At 41.1% G+C, this 8011-nt stretch overlaps 1 long non-coding RNA gene across 2 annotated transcripts in view; it reads right to left on the bottom strand.

Moving 5' to 3' along the window:
• LOC120604435 (uncharacterized) overlaps positions 1-8011 on the bottom strand; it is a 101599-nt gene that overhangs the window by 81600 nt on the left and 11988 nt on the right. For both annotated transcript variants that reach the window (XR_005653339.1, XR_005653338.1), the window contains exon 2: positions 6124-6336. This is a non-coding gene — a long non-coding RNA (uncharacterized LOC120604435). The remainder of the gene's footprint in view (positions 1-6123; positions 6337-8011) is intronic.

The raw sequence follows: 8011 nt of genomic DNA on the forward strand, positions 1-8011 counted from the left end.
ACTTAGGTGGAAAACGAAGCAAATGTTGGGTAGTGTGTGGATAAGGGGCTATGGAAAAAAGTCTTTGTAGCTACCCAGGTGGAAATATTTTTAAAAGGCTAGGCTGCACATTAGAATCACCTAGGGGAGAGTTCCAGTTATCTGGTGCTGTGTAACAAACTACCACAAAACTTAGTAGCTGAAAACAATGGCCATTTTATCAGATCTCACAATTTTGAAAGACAGGAATTTGAGCAAGGCTCAATCAGGTGACTCTTCTGCTCCATGCAGTGTCAGCTAGGATTACTTAGTGGTATTTAGCTGGCAGCTAGACTGGTTTGGAGAATGTAGGATGACTTCACTCACATGCTTGATGCACTGATGGGAACAAATGGGAATCTGAGCTCAGCTTGTCTTTCTCTCTCTTCCCCCATGAAGTATCAGGGAATCTCTAGTCTTCTTACATGGATGACATCTTACAAGGAAGTTCAGGACTCAATAAGCTCATAGAAACTGCCATTTCTTTTGAAAACTAGGTCCACAACAGGCCCAATGTTGCTTCTGCCATTCCCTATTGGTCAAAGCAGTCATAGGCAGCCCTGACCCACATGGAGAGAAAATATATCTCACTTCTTAATGGTAGGAGTACCAAAAACTTTGTGGCCATCTTTAATAAACCACTGTCCATCCACTAACCATCAATTATTTATATTCCTCCCACATAGAAAATACACACCCTTCCTCCCTTGACTTCATCTCATTATAGCACAAGCTCGGACTGGAGATCCAGGATCTCATTTTCTAAATCATGTCCAGGTACAGATAAGGCTAAGCAGATGTGATTCTCTCAATATGAAGACCTGCCAGCTAAAGAGCCCAGCTGTCTTCCCCTTATACCCAATACATAATTACCACACTGAGGTAGATAATCGCAGTAGACATGAAAGTCCAAAAGTGGGGAGCAGGACAACAGGAGTCACAGAGGAGTAACTTGTCCATAAGAATTCTGAAATAGAGTTGGCCTGCTTGTCACCAGTTCCTTGATTAGGGTCCTGATTTAATGGGTCTAGGGTGGAGCCCCAGCACTGGTATTTTGTGTTGGCTCCTCAGCTGGTTAATGTGTAGCCAGAGTTGGAAACACGGACCCAGGGAGTTCATCTAGCACCCTTAATGTGAAAAAAAAACAAAAAAACAAAAAAAAACGGAAACACTTACTTTAAAAGGTCGCATTTCCTAAAGTGTGTTCTCGTTTCTGGCAGCATCTTATCTCCTTGGATCTTTATTAAAAATGTAAATTTCTGGTCTTGGCCCAGATACACTGAACTCAAACTCCTTTAAACAAGCTGTCCACTTTTCCGAATAATTCTTATGCCACTAAAAGTTCAGATCCACTGGATTCACCTCTTTATAAAAACCCAAGTATATTTTGTGACCTTTTAAAGAATGTGGTAGTATCACACATCCAGGGGTATGTTGATAAATACTTAACCAGCTCTTTGGGGGAAGAAAAAAGCTTGATTTGTAGTATATGCCAATTTCTGTTGTGTAAATACTCCCACATTGGTTGTCTTCAAGCTCAACATGACATCAAAAACGTGTAAAATTCTTGATAATGTACAATCACCTCTCATAAGACAGCACACACTGACTCTAGTACACCACTTCTCACATGTCACATGAAGTAAAAAAATCACCATAACAACACTGGAACAGAAGCTTTGAAGTAAGAACATCTTGGATAAAAATTCAAATTCTGTGACTTATTGGCTGTGTGACCCTGGACAAATTAGTTTTTGCAAGTAAAATGAAGGTAATAATATCACTTCATAGGGTTAAACTGCCTTTCATATACTCCCGAAGCACTATGTATTTCTCCCATCATTAAGACTCTTCACACTTGCATAACTTAATTGTCTGCCTTCCTCATAAACCTGTGAGCTATATGAAGCAGAATCATTTATTTCTCTTTTGTACTCATATCCCCAGTGATCAGCAAAGTGTCTGGTATTCAAGGGCTCAATAATCACACGTTGACCAAATAAAAAAAAAACATGTGCCCCACACTCTCCTCCTGTATCCAGGGCAGACATCAATAATAAATCATGACACTTGGATACTGGATGATAAATCATTTGAGAAAAAGGTTCTCTAGGGAGCCGCTGTCAACAAGTGGAACTAGCATATGAGATAAACCTATTTTCAACCCTGCTTCAAGCTTTGCTAATAAAGGATGCTGAGCATCATGGGAAAAAATTAGACCAACCATATCTCAGAAACCAACTTTTCTGATTAAAAATAAAATCATGTTTCATAATTTGCATAAGACTTAGACCCTAATGTCTGAGGAAGAGAGAGGAATAGGAAAATTGGTAATTGTTCCATTCTCCATTAGGCTAATTCCAATCCAAATCATTTTGGTCTCAGCCAAATTTTGCTCCATCAGTTCTAGGCCAAGACAGTGGGGTGAAAGAAGAGGACATGAAGCCAGGCATCAGGTCCTATCCCGGCCACTAGCCTCTGAGCTAGGTCCTCACAGCCAGTTCAAAGTTTAAAAGGGAAAGTAACAGAGAAGCCTTGGACCTCAAGATGAAGGTCCCCACAGTAGATGAGACCTCTTTGAGAGGAGAGCTATAGTGGCCTAGAGGTATGGAAACTTAAATTTGTTCCACTCTCACATTTCACAGGACCTGGTATCTCTCATCCTACTTAGAGTAGTTTATCTGCCTTAGAGATTATACATTACTTGCACATTCATTCAGCAAATAATTGCTGAATTCAAATTGTCTAGGCACTGAATAAAGTACAAAAAAATATATAGTCCTCTCTGTTGAGGAGTCTGCAATCTACTTAGGAAAACAGCATGTATATAAACAACCACAGTTCAAGGTAGAAAGTCATGTGTCATTAAAGAACATAGATGAGGATCTTAAGAGAATTCTGAGACAGCAGGATCTAATTCTAGCTGGGTATGGGAGGCAGGGACTTATGGATAAATAGAGGAAGGTGTGGGGTACAGGTGAGATGCAGCTTGACTAGATAGAGGGTATGGGAAGGGGTGTGATGGAAAACAAAATCGGGTCATCTTAAATACCTGGTTAAGGTAAAGAGCAGAAGACTTTTGAATATGAAATGTAACAGTTATAACAAATACTTCAAGAAAAGTCCCCAGGCAGTAATGGGCAACAAAGACAGCAGAAGGAACAGATTAAATGGGCCATTAGTTAGGAGACTATTATAATAATCTGGAAAGAAGGACCTGGTGTTCAGCAAGAGAGTTAACAGGCTTGAGATTGGAACTGGGGAGCAAGGGAGAGGAGAACTCTGAAGTTCGAGGACTGGGTGGCAAGAAAATCCATTCACCACGCTCTTGTTATGCTCTTGCTATTTGCCAGGCATAGCTCTGGGAGTATTTAGCGCTAAATGAAACAGATTTAGGTCCTGTCTATGGATCTTACAATCTAGTCAGGAAATCAGACCACAGACAAGTAAAAGATTAAACAAATAATCCCAAATGGTGGTAAGTGCTATGATGGAAGTTAACAGGGTGACAGAAAGTGGACAAGAGGAGACCTTCTCAGAGAGGGTGGTCTGGGGTAGATTCTCTGTGCAGATACATTAGGCTCAGCTCAGAAGGATGAGGAGCCTCATGCAGAATGTGGATTGAGGGCGGGGATGCACTCTAGGAAGAGGAAGCTACGTGGCAAAAGCCCAGAGACCTGAAAGAGGAGCGATGCTCGCATGGAACATGGGAGTTAGGAAAGGGAAAGTGAGTTTGAGAAATATTGCAGATGAGGGGCCCGTGAGCACCCAGAGGAAGATATCAAAGCAGTTACTAGAAGCACAGGACTTGAGCTCAGAAGAGAGGATCACTAGCATGAGGCAATAAGGGAAGCAATGCATTTGGCAGGAATCGCTAAGAGGAGGGACCAAAGATACACAGGCACATAAGACATGGAAACTGGACAAAAAGAATCCTGGGGTGTGTAGAGTCAGTCCTGGGATTCCTCAGGAGTCACAGGTCCAGCCTGCGAATTGAGCAGAATCGAGGTGGTAGAGGATAGAGAGCTGACAACAGAAGTTCATATGGGGCTTTCAAGTGCAAAGACGATCAAAGAGGAAGTAAGAACAGGGCAGGGAATGAGATCAGGTAGCAGCATCCAGTTCACCCAAAATCACGCCCATTGCACAAGATCAGGGCAGCACTGCTTGATGCCAGTGAGAGCAAAGGAAGGAGCCTTGGGAAACGAGGAGGAAGAGGCTGGGGACAGATACTGCCCAGGTTGAAGGCGGTACGGACGGCCCTGGTGGTGAAGAACATGAACTGCAATTCCCTATTTCATCTGTTTCGTATGAAAGCTAGTCCTGCTCAAGTCAAAATGCAAGATGTGTTCACAGAAAATACTGACCTTTTGTTCTCCCAGGAGTGAATAGAGCAGGGCAAGAGAAAGGAGGTTTTCTGGAGAAATCAACAACTAAATTAATGGCTCAGAAGGCTAGGAGTGTGATGACAGCTGCTTTTTCTCACACTTCTCTTTCCTGTTCTTGGAGGCACTTTCTTTTCCCCTAAGCTTTGCTGATTGTTGCTAAAGAGCAATACAACACAAGCAAACTTTTAAATTTGCAGGAATGAGAAACAGAAATTCCTCTTTGGAACACAGCTTTAGACAACAACAAAGCCACGAGGAGAAGTTTAACAGCATGACGCTGTGGGACTCCCCGAAGACAAGGGTGTACCAAAAGTCACATATCTTTAGAACAGAGGCCATTTTCTGGAATATATTTGGGTATCCACAGGAGGCTAACAAAAGTGGCTGTCTTTGACTTTCAACCGAAGCACCCTGGTGCACAGCCTGTAATTTACAGATAATGCAGGTCAAGGTTCTGAATTTAAATGATTGGTTTTGCCATGCTTTTCATTTTCACAATGCTCTTTCTCATTCTTACGAAAGTGGAGAAAATAATTTCGCTAAGTGCTTGGTATTTCTGTATCCACATGTGGCCTTGGAGCCTCATCTCAGTACAGATCCTATCACCCAATGAAGCAAAAAGGTTCTATTTCCATATTTTTTCTGAAATCTAATCATTAGCTTTAACATTCTAGAGCAACGGTTCCCAATATTTTGGGCACCAGGGACCAGTGCTCCTATAAGGATCTAATGCCTGATGATCTGAGGTAGAGCTGAGGTGGTGATGCTGGGGCTGGGGAGCAGCTGCAAATACAGATGAAGCTTCTCTTGCTCTCCTGCCGCTCATCTAGAGGATGAGAAACAGAATGCAGCAGCCTTTTCCTTCAACACCTCATCAAAGCTTATATACCATACTGACAAAATAAACACTATGCAGTTCACACCTAATCAACTACTGCCCAATTTTTCAACTGTCTAAACAAACATTATTGATTTCCACATAAAGCTAAAATGTAATACTTTTTCATTCACACATTATTTCACATATGTAAGTTCTTTCTCTAACTAGGTTATAAGGATGATGCACTCAAGGATTATGTGTTTTACTTTTTCCTATGTCAAGCCACAAGACAGTGCTAGATACATTTTTACATAGAGTAACAGCCCAGTTCTCCAGATGTAAGTAACTTTATTACTAAATCCTAAGAAGGGAGAAGTTAGATGAACAGGTGAAATTGGTGAAGCATGCACCCCGCCCCTACCCCCACTGCTGATACAGAAGAAGAAAGGGTAAGGCTCAGAATCATGTTCCAGGGCAAAAACATTGCAAACCAAAAAAGGCCAAGACTCAAGGTCTACATGCAAGAAGAGCTACACCAGAGGTAAGAAGCCCCCTCTACAGCACATGAACCTCCCAGGCCAGGAGCGCTGCAATGTATGACTTCTTCATGGGGCCATGGCTGTTGTACGTCTCTGTAAGGAAATAGCCAGTGAGGCTCCTCGGTGGGAAGTGGAAGCCTGGAGACTTGTGAGGATGCAGGGGAAGAGGCAATTTCTAGAAAGGGCTAGTATATCTTGATTTTATAAAAAGATCATATCCTAAGACTCATGTGCTGAATCACTCAGAATAAGCTGAACAACTCCAGAATCTCAGTGACCTAGCACAACAAAGGTTTCTAGCTCACTCACACTACAGGACCAAAGCAGGTTAGCAGAGGGTTCTGCTTGCCATACTCACTCAGGGAACCAGGCTGACGAAGGCTTCATTTCAGCACGGGCTTCCATGATCACCCAATGGTGGGAAGGGAATTACGGGAACTGTGTGCTGGCTCTTGAAGCTTCCTCTCAGCAGTGACGCACGTCACTTTTACTCACATCTCATTGGTCAGGGAAAATCATGTGGCCACATGCAACTTTCAGAAGGTCAGTGAAGTACAATTCCACCATGTCCCTAGAGGAAAACATTTGTGAACAGCACTAATGACTACAACCTATATCACGGGGAGACAAGCTTACCCAGAGGACAGCAATATACCTAATTCAACATTGAGAAAAATCTTTTCTCCAGAACTGCAAAACTGATTGAAAACTAATGCCTGCTTGATTTCACTTTATCATTGAGGTGCTGCCCACATAGTAAATGAAAAGATTCAGATTTAAAACATTTTAAAAATCTTACTAATCAATATTTTTGCCATAAATAATTAAATGGCAAATTCTCCTTGGATAATCTTCGCAGAATACTGAGTAGGTTCTTCCCTCTTGTCTTCTCTCATTCCATTCATAGAATTTATTATTTGTAAGTATTCATTTTTTAAAATTCTTTATTTAAAATTTAAATTTTTCAGTAGATTATATGGATTTAATTTTTGTACTAATTATAGCACATAAGATTTAAGCTACATATATATCATTCTCTAAATACCATTTGTCATCCTTGGCTCATTTCATAGTAAGGGCTCAATAAATCACTACTACTGCTGATGATGATGATAAAATTAGTTTTCTAAGGTCATTTTCATGAAATAACAAACGTAATTCTGTACATTGGTAGAACCTGATTTAATTCAGTGAATAATTTATGATGATGAACTTGGGTCATAAAAAAAAGTTAACTTCTACTCTATATCCTCTTGTTATAGTAATATAGCTACTGAAAGATAGGCCAGCAAAATCTTTCCCTTCAGAGCATGACAAAAATTGTCAAAAGAATATTACAATAGTGGGAAATGTGCATCAGCTCTGAAAACGAGGAAAGAGCACCATCGGTGTCCCAGGAATTCAAGGCATTTCTGATGGATTGCAGATGGAAGCAAATGAAAAGAACGCCCTAGGTTGTGACTTGGAAACTTCTTCTTGAAAAGATTTTTGAGAGAAATAAGCAAAGAGAACTTGTACCCAAATGTTCATAGCAGCATTATTCATAATAGCCAAAAAGTGGAAACAACCCAAATGCCCAACAATAGACGAATGAATAAACAAAATGTGGTATAGTCATATGATGGAGTATTATTTGTCTAAAAAGAAATAAAGTATTAATACATGCTAAGCATAGACAAACCTTAAAAGCATTATGCTAAGTGAAAGAAGCCACATACCATAATTCCATTCATATGAAAGCTCAGAATAGGGAAATCTATAGAGACAGAAAGTGGCTGCCCAGGGTACATGTTTCTCTTTGAGGTGATAAAAATATTCTAAGATTCGCCGTGGTGATGGTTGCACATATCTATGAATACATTAAAATCAGTGAATTATATACTCCAAATGGGTAAACTCTATGGTGTGTGAATTAGACTCGATAAAGCTGTTAAAATTTTTAACAAGAAAAGAAAGAAAGAAAAAAGTGAAGAGAGCCTCAGGGAACCTATAACACACCTAAGTCTGGCAAGGGGTGAAAGACAGCTGTGGCACGGATGAAGCCGGCTCCCTCGAGACTCTCATCCTGCTGCAAATTGGCAGCAATCTACAGAAGCCACAGAAGGCCTGGGACCAAATGCAGCCAGAGCAAAGAGAAAGCCTGAAGGCCTGGGCTGCCTCCCTAATGCTGTCTCTTCCAGATGTGTGGGTAAGAGGCTGGGAAGGAGGCTGGGCAAGAGGCTGGGCAGGAAGAAGAGAAAGAGGGA

Source organism: Pteropus medius, unplaced genomic scaffold, assembly GCF_902729225.1.
Source record: "Pteropus medius unplaced genomic scaffold, Ma_sr-lr_union100, whole genome shotgun sequence".
In the NCBI taxonomy this organism is placed as follows: domain Eukaryota; kingdom Metazoa; phylum Chordata; class Mammalia; order Chiroptera; family Pteropodidae; genus Pteropus; species Pteropus medius.